At 36.8% G+C, this 15822-nt stretch overlaps 1 protein-coding gene across 4 annotated transcripts in view; it reads right to left on the reverse strand.

Annotated features, from left to right (window-relative positions):
* Window positions 1–15822, reverse strand: part of HPCAL1 (hippocalcin like 1) — a 564761-nt gene that overhangs the window by 157642 nt on the left and 391297 nt on the right. For all 4 annotated transcript variants that reach the window (XM_053709690.1, XM_053709687.1, XM_053709689.1 and 1 more), the window contains one exon: window positions 9192–9272. The gene's annotated coding sequence lies outside the window, so the exon portion shown is untranslated. The remainder of the gene's footprint in view (window positions 1–9191; window positions 9273–15822) is intronic.

A 15822-nucleotide genomic window follows, 5' to 3' on the forward strand; every position in this document is an offset into this window, starting at 1 on the left:
GGCAAGGTGCTTTAACATAGAGATACATATGTATTTATGTCTGTATATATGTATCTATATAGAAGTGCATTCCGCTCCACTTATAATCTTGCCCTAAATGTTTGTCAATGTATCCTCTATGATGGCAACTATCTCAACTACTAAAATTATTCAATTTAACCTTTTATTGGGAAAATAAATTTTAATCTGTCCATTTACTGGATATCTATATCCAAAAATATTACCATTTGATCCTCTCAGAACAATGTATTATTAAATTTAACATCTAATAGTTGTTTATTTTAAGTAAAACATAAAGAGTTGAGATCAAAAATAGAGCTCCAGTCTAAGTGACCTGGGGCTCAATTCTTTAAAGCTCTTTGGTATGGTAAGATTCTATAAGATTAATTGTCAGTATTATGAGCCCCCTTAGGGCAATTTGTACCTTGGGAACTGCGTATCTCAATAAGGGGATGCCGCTAGAATGCTTTAAGTTAAGGCGAAACACTAACCTTATAATTTGCTCAGTAAAGTAAGCTGATTATTTCTCTCCAAGCCGGTCAGCTTTTGAGAATTAGCCCTTGGCGTTTTCCTAATAAAAGCTTCTGCTGGGAAAATATTATATTTTCTTTGAGGATATTTACCATCTGAATTTATCTGAACATCATTACATCTTACTATTGTTTATATAAATGATTTCCCATTGTCACTTCCATAGGATCCTATTACATGATTTCATTCTGTTATATCACATTATTCTTTAGTTTGGGTATTTGTTTCACACTTACCGACATTTTATTTTGGTGATTCGGATTTATTTATATACATTTATCATGATCTTTCAGGTATATGGTTGCAACAATAACTGAATAAATGTACTTTAAAGGGACATTAAAGTGAAATATAAAATATTACATCCTCTTATTTGTTTTTGGGGATGCAATGTTTTGCATTAAAAGGACATGAAACACAACAGTTTTCTTTCATGATTTAGGTAGAACGTACAATTTTAAACAACTTTACAGTTTATTTCTATTATCAAATCTGCTTCCTTCTCTTGGTATCAATGACAAGAGACATATGTGCAGCCACCAATCAACAGCTACAAATGATTACTGCTCCTAAGTCTATCTAGGTATGCCTTTTTAACAAAAGATACCAAGAGAACAAAGCAAATTAAATAATAAAAGTAAATGGAAAAAGTTGCATGCTCTGTCTGAATCATGAAAGTTTCCTTTTGACTTTACTGTTCCTTTAAACACGCTACGTTTTTAAACCAAGTAAAGGGGTTAAAAACATAGGTAAATCCTTTCAGGAGCTGAGAGTTGTGCAGTTCTTGAGGAATATGGCTGGTCAGCCCACTAGGGGCTGCAGTTGCGCTATCCCACCTATCACTGGCAGTGTCAATTTTTGCCATAATGTATTTAACACTCTTAGAGTATAAATATATTACTGCTGGTAAGCTTTTTTAAAAACAAAAACAAATCAAGATAAGTCTAACCAATAGGCAATATATATTTCTCATATGTTTTGCGCTTGTGATGCCCCTGATTTCCTTTTATAAATGAACTGACACCCAGATGCAGATAACGAGTGAAATAAGGTACTTCTGGTAAGCACCACTAACCAATCTCGCACACATCACACCCAGTATAAATTCTCACTGACCCTCTCAGCAAGGCAATCTAGTATACTAACATCCTGAAATGCCCTGCTGATACTGACATAGGTTTTTCACTTGGATCAAATTTAAACATTTTTCAGCATCCTTAAAATGATGATAAAGAATACATAAATTAAAAGTTCCTATGCATTCTTCACGAGGTACTAATATTAAATACATATTAAATGCTGACACTTAATCACTTTTTTCTATTTTGCAATATTTGTTATTGTGACTTCAGTTTCTTTACCGTTTCAGTTTCACATGTAGTTGACTATGATTATAATAATGGCTGGCAAGCGAAATGTCACTTTTCTATATTTTGTATGAGTTGTAACCACAAAAAAAAAATATCATAAAAAAAATATTGGTCATTTCAATAAACCAAAATAAATATTTGAATCTTCTCCTAGCTGTAGGGTGTGTGACGTATAGAGCAGCCCCACAACTCTTTACTTTTTGTGCATGTCTGTGATCCCCAAGAAGATGACCTGGGCATCCTCTAACTATGACAGCTCTGATGTAAATAGTGACAAACAAGATTACTGGATAACACAGGCAGGTAGCATCGGAAAGAGTCGCAGGAAGTTCTCTTCAGACACTAAAAAGAATACACAGGATGTCTCCTAATGGTCGGAAACATGCATTGAACATAATAGACACATGCAGAAGAGGGACATGCAGTCATAGGAGGCAGGGGATGCACTGCTTCCCCTGCCATATGGGGCCAAAGTTTAGTTAAATTAATTTTAATTTAAAAAAAAAAAAAAAGTAAAAAAAAAAAAATTCACCTTTTTTTTTTTTTTTACCCATGTAATGCTATGGAGAGGCATCATACAGGACTGCATATCTCCATAGCAAAAGATGGATACATTTCTTCAATAGCAGCAGCGCCACCCACTGGTTGTAAAATTACCTTAAAACTACCTGAAGCAAAAATAATGACCAATAGGAGGCATCCCTCATGATGCCTCTTAGCGAGGGAGCCAATCAGAGAAGTAAAAACTCATTTTAATTCTTGGCATTATTAGTTATGCAGGATGCAGGGCTGGTAGGGTTGCCACCTGCCCCGGTTTCACCGGGACAGTCCCGGTCTGAGGCTCTGTGTCCCGTGTCCCAGAACTAGCCTCAAATGCCCCGGGCTAAGCGCTCCCCTGGTGCATTGAGCACAAACTTTACAAAATATTAGATGGCCAGAGGAGCGCTTAGCCTGGGATTAACCGCGTAGTCTGCAGACTTCAGGAGAGCTGGAGAGACGGAGTATGATGATTAGTGTGACACCAGTGGGAGGGGGGGAAGAGGGTCAGAGCGGGGGAGTCGTCACATCCTGCAGGCAGCAGAGAGAGAGAGAGAGAGAGAGGCAGGACATCGTGATTGCGCACGTCCCCCGACCCCACCTACACCAGTTACCCCGAGTCCGGTCACACAGGTTCATGAAGCCTAGAAGCAAGGTAATGCAGTAATTTTGATAGTTTGTAATTAAACCTAACGGCATAACAGTTATATTTGTAAATCTGGCTATACAGCACTATTTTACTTGGTATTGGGGTTTCAACTTAGTGTGTATATATATATATATATATATATATACAGTATATATTATATATATATTATATAAATATATATTATATATATATATATATATATTATATAAATATATATTATATATATTTATTATATATATATTTTTATTATATATATATAAAATATAAAAATTGATTTCATAATAAATTTGATGCCGCAAGAAGCCACGCCCTGAGACACACACCCTCCACGCCCACTTAAAAAGTGTCCAGAAATTTCCTGGGCAAAAGGTTGCAACCCTAGCCTGGCTCGGCCTGATGTTCACTGACTTGCTGTTACTGTGATCTGGTCTGGGACCCACCAACTAGCACAGGCTTCACTAGAAAAAAGAGGGGAGAATAAGAACTGGAGGAAGACGTGCACAGTAAGGGGTATAGGGTTTATAACTTTCCTCATTATGTTAAATGATAGTGTTTATATTAATGCTTTTAATGTGAACTGTAAGCTTTCTACTTATCAACAATGTTGACTGTTGTGACTGTGAGGAGTGCTGGTAATGATTATAGCTTCCCACATTTTGCTGGCAGTTTATTTTAACTTTTTATTGTTAATATTTTGTTTTTAATGTGATCTGGTAATTTGCTGCTTTTTAACAAGTTTACAACATTGACTGCAGAGCATGCTTTATTACTACAGCTCTCAATAAGTATTGTGTTGTCACTAGCTGGTGCCCTTGTACAAAAAAGGAAATGCTAGTGCCTTTTTTATGCAGGAACCTCTTCTGGTCTGTATAATAAATGATGCTTTATTACTACAGCTCTCAGTAAGCATTGTGTTGTCACTAGCTGGTGCCCTTGTACAAAAAAGGAAATGCTAGTGCCTTTTTTATGCAGGAACCTCTTCTGGTCTGTATAATAAATGATGCTTTATTACAACAGCTCTCAATAAGTATTGTGTTGTCACTAGCTGGTGCCCTTGTACAAAAAAGGAAATGCTAGTGCCTTTTTTATGCAGGAACCTCTTCTGGTCTGTATAATAAACAATGTACTTTCCCTCCTGTAAAACAGTGCTGAGTACACTCCTATGTCACTCAAGATATAAAGTGAGATCTACTGGGTCCAGACACTAACTTCTGAGTATCTTAGTTATGTGCACTGAAAATTAAAGAGAATAAAACTGATTTTGTTTCTATGTATGTTGATACGATAGACTGATTGATTTAATATCAGTACTTCACTCTGTCAGTTGTTTCCCTTCAATAAATGCACTTTGTTACTGCAGTTTCCCATGCTTATTGCATAGTTTTTATATTTTTAGTATTAAAAAATTATTTTATATATATATATATATATATATATATATATATATATATATATATATATATATATATATATATATAACATTTGTGGTTTTAATATTAAATCCACAAGTTAAAGTGAGCTGTGATATCTCTCAGGAAATGTATGGGGGCAGGGAGTCTTGCATCTTGCCTGGTATATTGTGGCATTTAGCTGGCATTCATGGGAGTAGGGGAGCTGATTGGACAGTTTTAATATGGTATATGATGAGTGGCATAAATGAGTGAAGGGAGTCATGTGGCAGAAAACTGTAATAAGTGGTTGTAAAAGGCCCTTAATCTTAATCAAATGTAGTGTATTACTGGTACACAGTAAGTAGGAGCAGGGGGCCACTTAGGGTTGCCACCTGCCCCAGTATCACCGGAACAGCCCTGGAATCAGGAGGAAAGTCCCGGGTCATCCTCTAAATGTCCCGGACTCCCGCGGTGAGGGGCAGCTGAGCGAGCAACTGTAAGTAACCATCCCGGCCATGCCTTTCTCAGGGCAACCTTCAGGCTTCACCACTTCTGCATCTGTAACTTTCAGCCATGTAGCACTGCAGTAAGGTGTAGGTGGAAAAGAGCTTCCATTATTGTGGTTTGTCTAGGCAATCTGTCAAACTCTATTGGCTTCTGGTCCGACACATGGGCGTATCTCGTCACTTCCTTGTTTTGAAAAGTTGTAAGCGCTCCTGGATGGTCTGAGGAGGCAATGAGCTCAGAGTAGTCAGACAGAGAGTAATGTGCCCCATGGGTACAATGAGTCCTCCTATGGTAACAGAACACCTGTTACATTATTCCCTGCTTGTTCTAGTCTGGAATAATTAATTCTGTGCATTGGACAGGGAGCTAGAGGGAAAGGTAAGAGCTGGGGTAGATCTGGATGACCTTAACGTATAACAGTTTTCTGTGACATGAAAATGAAATGAAGACAATAAGGAAGGAAATAATGTAGAATACAGAATATAATGCTTCAATGACTACCTTTAAATAAGTGAATAAACTGTAAAACGCAGTAAGAATGTGCTCCATAAATTTATATATTAATATATAATATAAATATATATTAAATATTAAATTTGAGGCTGCGAGAAGCCACGTCCCAAGCCACGCCCTGAGACACACCCTCTCCATCCAAATTTAAAAAGTGTCCAGGAATCTTCTGGGCAAAAGGTGGCAACCCTAGGGTCACTCCATCTTGTCAAGTACAACTGGCATATAATATTAATAAAACATTTTATTCAATTATTATATATTTAACTCATGGAAAAGTCATGTGAAAGTGTGTGTATCTGAGTGTGTGTGTGTGCTTGTCTGTATATATTTGTGGATTAGCCAGCCTCTTAGTGTGTATTCCTGTGGGTGCTTGTGTGTGTGAGTGAGGATATATGTGGCTTCTTGTCTGTGCTTTTTGGGTGTCTGTGTGCAAGTGGTGCCTGGTTTTGTGTATGTTCGTTCCTATGTGTATATGGTATCTGATAGTGCTTGCGTGCTGTGTGTATCTGTGTGTATCGGTTTGTGTGTGTCTGTGTGAGTCTTTTTGTATATCTGAGTTATATTTCTGTATGTGTCTGTTTATGTGTGTGTCACTGTGTGTGTGTGTCTGTATGTGCTAGTGCCTATGTATGTCTGAGTGTGTTTCTGTGTGTATGTGAATCTGTTTGTGAGTGTGTGTTTCTATGTATGTATGGGGGGCCCTGATTAATGGTTTTGTAAGGGGCTGTACAAGGATGTCTGTAGTATGTTAGGACTGTACATGGATGTCAGACGTTTTCTGGAAATGTCAATGTCAGCAGTATGCTAGGGCTGTACATGGATGTTAGTAAAAAAAAAAATATATATATCACCACTCCGTGTCCATCTGATTGTTCTGTCTTAACTTGTTCGTTGCTATACTTCTGTGTTTATTCTGTTCTGTCTATGTGGGTTCTATTTTTAGGTTATAACATGATTTATTCCCCGGATGTCATCTACATGTATCTGACACACATTATCTGGTACACATATGGCAGAGGCTCAATTTTTCAGCTCCGCAATTTTATGGACAGCGGTTTTGTTGACAGTTTCTATGGTTACTATGTGGCGTACGGACTGGCAACAATTTATCATAAGTATTGTGAATGCCCTACATATTTATCTCCGGTGGTGTTTGTTTACTGTACTGTTGTATTATCTGCATTTTAGTTGGTTAAAAAGTTATATATCACTGATTTAGGTGTTTTTGTTATGAAGAGTTACGTTGATACGGCTGACTACTCCCACTTCTGGGAGGGTCTACCGTGTACAGTGTGACGCTCAGGTGTGCTGTGTATAAAGCTATGGTGGCGGTAAGTGTAACTGTTCAATTTCTGTCTGTCTGAGGACGAGCTGCTAAGGCTTGAAAAAGTTACACATTAAAGTGGAAGTTATATTAAGACCTTTGGAGTGCGCTTTTTCTTCAAGATTGTGCATTTTGTTTGCTGCACCCAAGGCTATAGTAGTGAAGTTTGGAGTGCACCTTGTCTCTTTTGTGTATATATATATATATATATATATATATATATATATATATATATATATATATATAGGTAGCCCTCAGTTTACGCTGGGGTTAGGTTCCAGAAGGAATGGTTGTAAATCGAAACCATTGTAAATTGAAACCCAGTACATAATGTAAGTCAATGGGAAGTGAGGGGGTTAGGTTTCAGGCCCCTCTCAAAATTGTCATATGTAACACCTAATACATTATTTTTAAAGCTTTGAAATGAAGACTTTAAATGCTAAACAGCATTATAAACCTAATAAAATAATCACACAACACAGAATATATCATTAAACTTAAGTTAAATGAACAAAAACATTTGCTAAACAGCATTATAAACCTAATAAAATAATCACATAACACAGACTTCACTTGCATTTTTCTGCAAACAGTTCTTTCTATGCATTCCAATCTGGACTGATTTATAAACAGGAAGATCTATTTCCTTTGAAATCTGCTCTATAGCTCAGGTCTGGTTAAACTGATTAATTTCAGCTTGCTTGGCTTTGCTGCAACACAAGCGGACATCTCCACCTACTGGCTATTTTCAAGAATGCACTGCTTCTCAATGCTTTTCAATAGCAGTCACATGACTGGAAAAAAAGGTTGTTATTCTGAAACGGTGTAAATTGAACCGTTGTAAACTGAGGGCCACCTGTATATATATATATATATATTTTCCATTAACCCTTTGAGTGCTAATGACGGCTCTGAGCCGTCACAGAGTTTCCCACTCTGGTGCTAATGACGGCTCAGAGCTGTCACTAGCACTCTCCCACTTTCAGGGAGATCTGGGGGCTCCCACCCACTCCTACCCCGGCGATCGTGCCTGTAGAGTGACAGGCATCACCGGGGCTTCCCCTTTTGCGTGGTGACGTCACGCGCAATAACGTGATGACGTCACCGCGCAGCTTTATTTATACTCGACAATGTATCTCAGGCATCTAAGCAGCTACAGACCCCCAAGACCACCATTGGAGAGGTAATCGCCTAACCTTTCCAACAGGGTAAGTCTTGGGGGGTCTAAAAAAAATTCAAAAATAAATAAAAAAAAATTCAAAAAATAAAACAATAAAAATAACATTAAAAAATCTTAGCACCCAGGTGGAAAGTGCTTAGCACTCAAAGGTTTAAAATTCTGTTTTTATAGCCTAATTTTTATAATTTCTTAGGTGCTTTGCTTCCCTTGTATTTTTACTATTAGATATATAATTTCATAGTGGGCAGGGTTTAGTACATGGGCCACTGAATTCTACTTGCCCCCTGGTTCCAAAATTTCCAGTCATCCACTGCATTTTTTATGCATTAGTTGCATTACGGAGTTTCTGGTTTTAACATGTGGTCAGATTGTTTGGAAACCTTGTTTGTGTGCTTGCAAGTATTTCATCCTGCCTGGGTCAGAATTCAGTCTACACCAAAATCGCTATTATTTAAAAATATAGATAATGCCTTTACAACCCATTCTCCAGCTTTGCATAATTAACATTGTTATATTAATATACTTTATAACCGTTTAATCTCTAAATTTCAGACTGTTTAAGCCACTACAGACAGCCTCTTATCACATGCTTTTTTATTAGCTTTTTCACAAGAGACTGATAATTTATGTGTGTCATATAGATAACATTATGCTCTGTCCTGTGGAGTTGTGCAGGACACAGCACTAACTGGCTAAAATGCAAGTCAATAGATAATAAATAAATAGCCCTGAGATAAGGGGACTGTCTGCAGAGGCTTAAATAAATGATATTAGATACAATTCTAATTGTCATTGTGTAACCTGCTAATTTAATCGTAAATTTAAGTTACCTCTATTAGGTTAATAAATGTGCTTCTCAGGCGTATCATAGCCACTGCCTCACTAGCCTTCGTTTTGCTCCATTACTAAGGGCAAAAGGAAACCAAAGTTTGCAACGAGTAAGTGGAGCTTTTCATTAGGGCTTTTCTGTGGGAGTCTATGGCTGTCAATGAGATCTACTTGTGTGCTTCATGTGTACATAAAGTTGCTATGGTAGATTCCAATTATTTTGGAACAGTTGGTGTAACAAAATGATTCTTTTTAAATATGTGAATATATAGGTTCACACACAAATTATATTAAAAATAATATATATTATTTTTTAACTGTTTTACTGCTAAATAGAAACATTAAAAAAAAAAAATCTTACCTCAGTTCAACTTTGGTGGAAAAAAAATATTCGGCAACAATTTTTCCGTACTGAACACACAAGCCCCAAGTGACTTACATCCTAAAGCAAAACAAAAAAAGTATTTTAGAAAACAGAAATTGTCTGTCAAAGGAGAATATTATATTCCAGTTGAAAACATAAGCATATTTTCTACCACATTTTCCATTAAACATTTTGTAGTCAAATGAAACAGAGTAGTAGTAAACTCAACTGAACAAAAGTAATACATTAGGTCCCTCAAGAATCAGTAACTGAGCCAAGTTATTTTTAATACTTTCTTATATGACCTAGAAGAAGAATTCCGATTATCCTAGTATTATGAAGGTATAATCTAGATTTTATTAAAGACACAGAGACGAGTATTTTGCATTCTCTTTCTTTACTACTCAATTCAGCATTTAAAAATATAAGGATAATAACAACAAGGATATTAAAACAGCATATAAATTAAAGAACCACAATAAGTAGCTAATGAGAGAGCTAACTTATAACTCCAAGAAAAAAAAGAGACCAATCAGAGAAGGAATAGTGTCCATAAACTGTCCAATAAGCAGCCAAACCTCCTCTTTCTTGATTGATGCTCACAAAGGGAAAACATTTTAAAACCATGAAGAAAACAAAAAGTCCCAAACAAATAACAGTTGAAAGATTGATTGAAGAAAAACTTGGTCGAGTCGAACTTGACTGCCGAAGATGAAGTTGATCCAGGAATGTTCGGAAGGTGGAAATCCTCTTGAACAGAAGGTAAGAATCCTGATACCATAAACGGGTTTCTTTCAGATGGAGACTGTCAAAACAAAAAATATATAATAATAACATATAATTTAAGTGGGAGGGTATCATATACAAAACTGAGGAGGGAAAATACTTGTCTCTGTGTCTTTAATAAAATCTAGATTATGCCTTCATAATACTAGGATAATCAGAATTTTATTACAAGACCAGAGACTCCTATTTTGCAAGTTTAAAGCACCATAATGAAAGATAATAACACTTAAGAGAATAAGGAAAGCGAGGCATGTTGAATGGGTCTGAAATAAAATTGCTTAAAAGTAGAGTCTGAAGACGAATCTGCCGCATCCAAAATCCGCTGAACAGGAGCAGGGTTTAGAAGCAGCAAAGCCTCTAACTGAATGAGCTGAGAAAGAAATATCAATCCCAGCTTCTTTCATAACCCATTTAACCCATCTTGCTATGGAAATAGAAGAGACAGAAGCATGAGGGGGAATAAAAGATATCAGAAGTTGGTTATTAGAAGGTTTTCTAAAAGGTAAAGTTCTGGATTCATAAGATTTCAAACATTCAACCACACAAAGGGAAGGTTCAGAAGGAAGGTAAGGGTAAAATATAGATGTGGAAAGAGTTTTAGTTCTTCGTGAAATGAAAAAGGTAACACCTTCCGGGGAGAAACGTTTAGAATTCCAATCTAGGGCTTTAACATCAGAAACTCTTCTGAAAGAAATTAGACAAAGAAGAGTGGCGAGTTTAGCTGTGAGTTGTTTTAAGGATAGAGAAATATTATCTGGCCAAGATTTAAAAAGAGAAAATATTAAATCCACATCCCAGAAAAATTCATGTTTAGGGACTGGAGGTCGTTTTAGTTTCATGGCTTTGAGGATCTTACAAACCAAAGGGTGTTTACCAACAGAAACATTATTAATCAAATTATGTCTTGCAGAAATGGCTGAGCGATGAACATTGATAGTTCTATAAGCTAAACCTAAATCAAAAAGGTGAGATAAATAATTAATAATGTCAGTTAAATCTGAAGAAAAGGGATCCAGATTCCTTTGCAAGCACCAGCCAGACCATTTAGACCAAGCGGCAAAGTAGCGTCTACGAGTACCTGGGGCCCAAGATTCCTGAATGAGGGATCTTGCTCCAGCCGAAAGGCCTCGGAGAGCCCAGGGTCCCCTGAGATTGTCCATGCTACTAGGAGAAGAGAACCTTGAAGGACTAGATCGTTATAATTGCCCTCTGGATCTGTGAGAAGATGGGGAGGACAAGGAAGAAGAATTGGGAGATCGATGGAAATCTCCAAAAGGGATGGATACCATGACTGTGTCGGCCAAAGAGGGTTCACAATCGTTAGACATAGGAGATCCCTGCGAACAATTGAAATTGTCCTCGGAATCATCGAGAAGGGAGGAAACGCGTAAACCCCCTGACGCGGCCATGGATGGAGAAAAGCATCTATGGCAGCTGCTTCTGAGTCCGGACGCCAGCTGAAATAAGGAAGAATCTGAAAATTGGTCCTGGATGCAAATAGATCCAAACAAAAGGGACCCCTGAGAGATTGGAGAGAGAGAGAAAGACTCATGTCCAACTTCCAATCGCTGAAGTCCGTCAAATGACGAGATCCCCAGTCCGCAGCCGAATTTGATTGTCCTAGAATATATTCTGCTCTGACTGAAATGTTCCTGTCCAAACAAAGATGAATAAAATCTTTGGTGATGTTGGACAGGTCCCTGGACTTGGTGCCTCCCAAACGATTGAGATACTGCACCGCAGAAATATTGTCCATACCAAGGAGAATAGAAACTGGAGAAGAAGACCTTGCAAAACTCTTGACTGCAAACGAGCCAGCCAATAATTCTAAACAATTTATATGAAAGCGTTTCTCTTCCAGAGTCCATTTGCCACCTGTGATGGAAGGACCGCAACGAGCTCCCCAGCCTGAAAGACTGGCATCAGATTCGATGATGAAATCCGGCGTTTTGCCAAAAATGGCTCTTCCGTTCCAGGCTTCTAAATGAGAAAGCCCCCAGGAAAGTTCTTCTTTCGCTTCTGGAGATATGGGAATCAAATGAGAGTAGGAAAAACCTTTTCTCAAATGAAGGATTTTCAATCTTTGAAGTTTGCAATAATGAAGAGGGGCAGGAAATATAGCCTGAATAGAGGATGATAGTAACCCTATTATCCTGGCTATAGTTCTGATAGGAACTGACTCTTTGGATAAGGTTTTGGAAATCTCTTTCTTTATATTCTTCACTTTGTCTAATGGAAGACTCAAAGTGGAAAGAATTGTATCTATCTTGAAACCTAAGAAAACTAAGGATTTGGTAGGGGATAAAATTGATTTCTGTCTGTTTACTATGAAACCTAGAGATTCCAGAAGGGAGATTGTGGAAGACAGATGGTTTTGGAGTGAGAGAAAATTCTGGTCCATAATAAGGATGTCGTCCAAATAGATTATTAGACGAACACCTCGAAGTCTTAACCAAGCTATCACAGGTTTGAGTAATTTTGTGAAAATCCAAGGAGCAGAGGATAGGCCGAAGGGAAGACAGGTGAAATTCCAAAATTGATCTTCCCAACAGAAAGTTAAAAATTTCCAATGCTCTTGAGCGATTGGCACGGTTAAGTAAGCATCTGTGAGATCTAAACAAACTAGCCAATCGTTTTCTCTTAGGCATTTTCTTAATAAATGAATGCCCTCCATCTTGAAATGATGGTAAACAACGTAAGCATTTAAAGATTTTAGATTTATGACAGGTCTGAATTGGTTGTTTTTCTTTTTTACAAGAAAAAGATTGCTCAAATAAAAGTTTTGAGGATGAGGGACCGGAAGGATAGCTTTTTTGGAAAAAAGGGAAGAAATTTCGTTTTGAACCAGAATTTTGTCTTTTTGGGAAAAATTAATTGGTTGTGGAAATTTTATTTGAATGGGAAGGGAAATAAATTCTATGTAAATCCCTGACACAGTTTGAAGAACCCAAGGATCCGAAGTGATTGAAGCCCAGTTCTGGGCAAACAAAGCAATTCTGCCACCAATTCTGTTTTGGGAAGAAAGAACCTGAGAAGGAACCAATAATCTTACCTGGAGCTTGTCTTGATCTTGATCTACCCCTGAAGCCTCTTTGGTTCCAAGGGCGTCCTCTTGCTGGGAAAAAAGATGATGTGGTTGAAGGCTCTTGGAAACTTCTGTTGAATTGAGACTGATATTGGGTAGAATAATGGGGTTGACTGGTTATAATGAGACCTGGATAGGTATGGGTGATGGCCGGGAAAGCGGCCTCTGCCTCTCCCGGCCCTGTCAGAGAAACTCTGATTAGGGTAAAATATCTTTTTAACAGAGGTTTTAACCTTGTTGAGATTAGAAACGGTATTTACATATTGATTGAGCTCTTTCAAATAAGAGTCACCAAATAACAACCCATTATCATCAGGGGATATATCATTAGAAGCGAAATCTGATATTTTTGGGTCAATTTTTCGCAATATATTTTGTCGTCTTTCTAAAGTCATGGCGGCATTTGTATTACCTATAAAGCATAAGAGCCTTTGGACCCATTCTCTAACGACATACTGGTCAAGGGGGGCATCCTCTGCAACACCCTGTTCTGATAATTCAAATAACTTAGTCAAGGGACCTATGGAATCTAACAATTTGTCCTGACAGATTTTCCAGGATCTATCAATCCCCTTTTTTACTTTGTAACCTGGAGCACCAATAAATTTAAGGATTTTAGGATCAACCTCAGGGGTAATTGATGCGTTTTTAGGGAGTAAGGGGCGAGGACATTCCGCCCTCATTTTATTGCGAGTCTGCTTCTTTAAAGGTTTCCTAAGTTGGAAATCAATGAATTTTGCCACCCCAATAGTGGGACACCATTCCGCCGAGCGTGGATGATGTAGCTCATCAGGATTAAATCTTGGAATACCCAGACAATCAGTGAATTCTGTTTCTTCCTCAATAAAATCTCTTTTTTATGCATTTTTTATGTTTTTTAGTAGCAGGGGTATAATCTGAGTTTTCAGAATCATCATAAATAGAATCTGAATTGATATCTGTATAACTACCATCCTCAGAACTGTTATAATCCGAAGATGATTTTTCAACATTTTTTACATTTTCTTTTAATATTGGACTTAGGCTAGTATCTCCCATTTGGATACACTTGGGATTCAGGGTTCTTTTGACAGCAGTTTTTGTTCCCTTGCTGCGAGGAATTGCGGTGTAAGACAAAAGCTGACAAGATTTTGTAACAAGTTTTTTACTGGCAATTACAGAAATAGAAGGATTTTTTCTCTTTAAACATTTTTTTGTTTCTTTAATGCCCATTAATGAAGACATTTTGTTAAAAAGATTGTTCATTGAAGTATCAATCATAGTCTGAACAGTCTGTGCTGTTAAAGGAGGAGTACATTCTGGGTTTTCAGACATTTTAAAAATATATATAAATTTTTTTGTGTTAATAAAATAAAAGTTTACTAAAACTTAATGCTATGAGGATGTAAATAAAAAATTAAATAATAATGTGAATAAAGTTGTTTTAACAATGTTATGATAACAAAATTCCCACAGATAAAACTTTTTTAAAAAATAGGTAAACCAAATTTTTTACACAAAGTTTAAATAAAACTGAGTTAATATAAACAAATACCACAAGATGGCAACAGTGGCTTAAAAACCGTTCAGAAATATGTCTGTAATTTCCTCAACTAAATGTCTGACAGCAGATGGCAGCACAGGATCGGTCTGAGGGAATCCCTGACTGAACTGCAAACAGCTGTGTCAGAGTCAGGGGGCGGGAAAGCAAAGTCCGGCCCACAAAATGGCTTTATACAGAAATTGAGGAATGTACAGGCTAGAGCTGAGGGACATTCAAGTAAGTAACAAACGGATGTCAGAGAAAATAAAAGAAACAGAAAACGGAATACACGTGGAGGTAAAGGGGGGGAATTTAGAAGGAAATAAAACGGTCAAACAAGTACCTTGAAGCTAAATAAAAGAGTCTTTATAAAAAAAACGGACAAAACCAAAAAACGGAGGCAAACAAATAAACGAAATGTCACAGTATAAAATTCAAACTTAACAGCTAAAATAGAAATAAAAAACATATAATTAAACAAAACCAAGTTTAATATAGAGACAATTTTTTTTTAATACTTATCTCAGTTGAGCAGCAAAAAGAAAGAGGAGGTTTGGCTGCTTATTGGACAGTTTATGGACACTATTCCTTCTCTGATTGGTCTCTTTTTTCTTGGAGTTATAAGTTAGCTCTCTCATTAGCTACTTATTGTGGTTCTTTAATTTCTATGCTGTTTTAATATCCTTGTTGTTATTATCCTTATACTTTTAAATGCTGCATTGAGTAGTAAAGAAAGAGAATGCAAAATTGGAGTCTCTGGTCTTGTAATAAAATTAGGTAGCGACACTGTGTAAATTGATTAGGTCCTTTCAGGATATAATTGTTCTGTAAATTGATTTACATAAAGTTGAAGAATTCGTTGATAAATGAGGTTTAACAATTTTACATTTTGGTAGCAAAAGTAAGAATACTACCTATTACTCAAATGTGACAGTACTTGGCAAAAAAGAGGTGGAAAACAAAACAGATGAGCTCAATACCAGGCAGCAATTTATAAGTAAAATAAGATGTTTGCATGCATAAAAAAAATCATAACTGTATGGTAATAATGCATATGTCTACCCCTAAATAAACTGGTTAAAAAAAAGGACTATGCAATATATATAAATTGTATATATAAATGGAATGGAATATCAAACATTTGAGTAGATGTTAACAAAACTAGCATAAATAAGAAGAGAGAAGCGCTCAACCGGGGAATGAACAATAGCATAATAGCTTGTTCTATGGCTAGT

Source organism: Bombina bombina, chromosome 4 (genome assembly GCF_027579735.1).
Source record: "Bombina bombina isolate aBomBom1 chromosome 4, aBomBom1.pri, whole genome shotgun sequence".
NCBI lineage: Eukaryota > Metazoa > Chordata > Amphibia > Anura > Bombinatoridae > Bombina > Bombina bombina.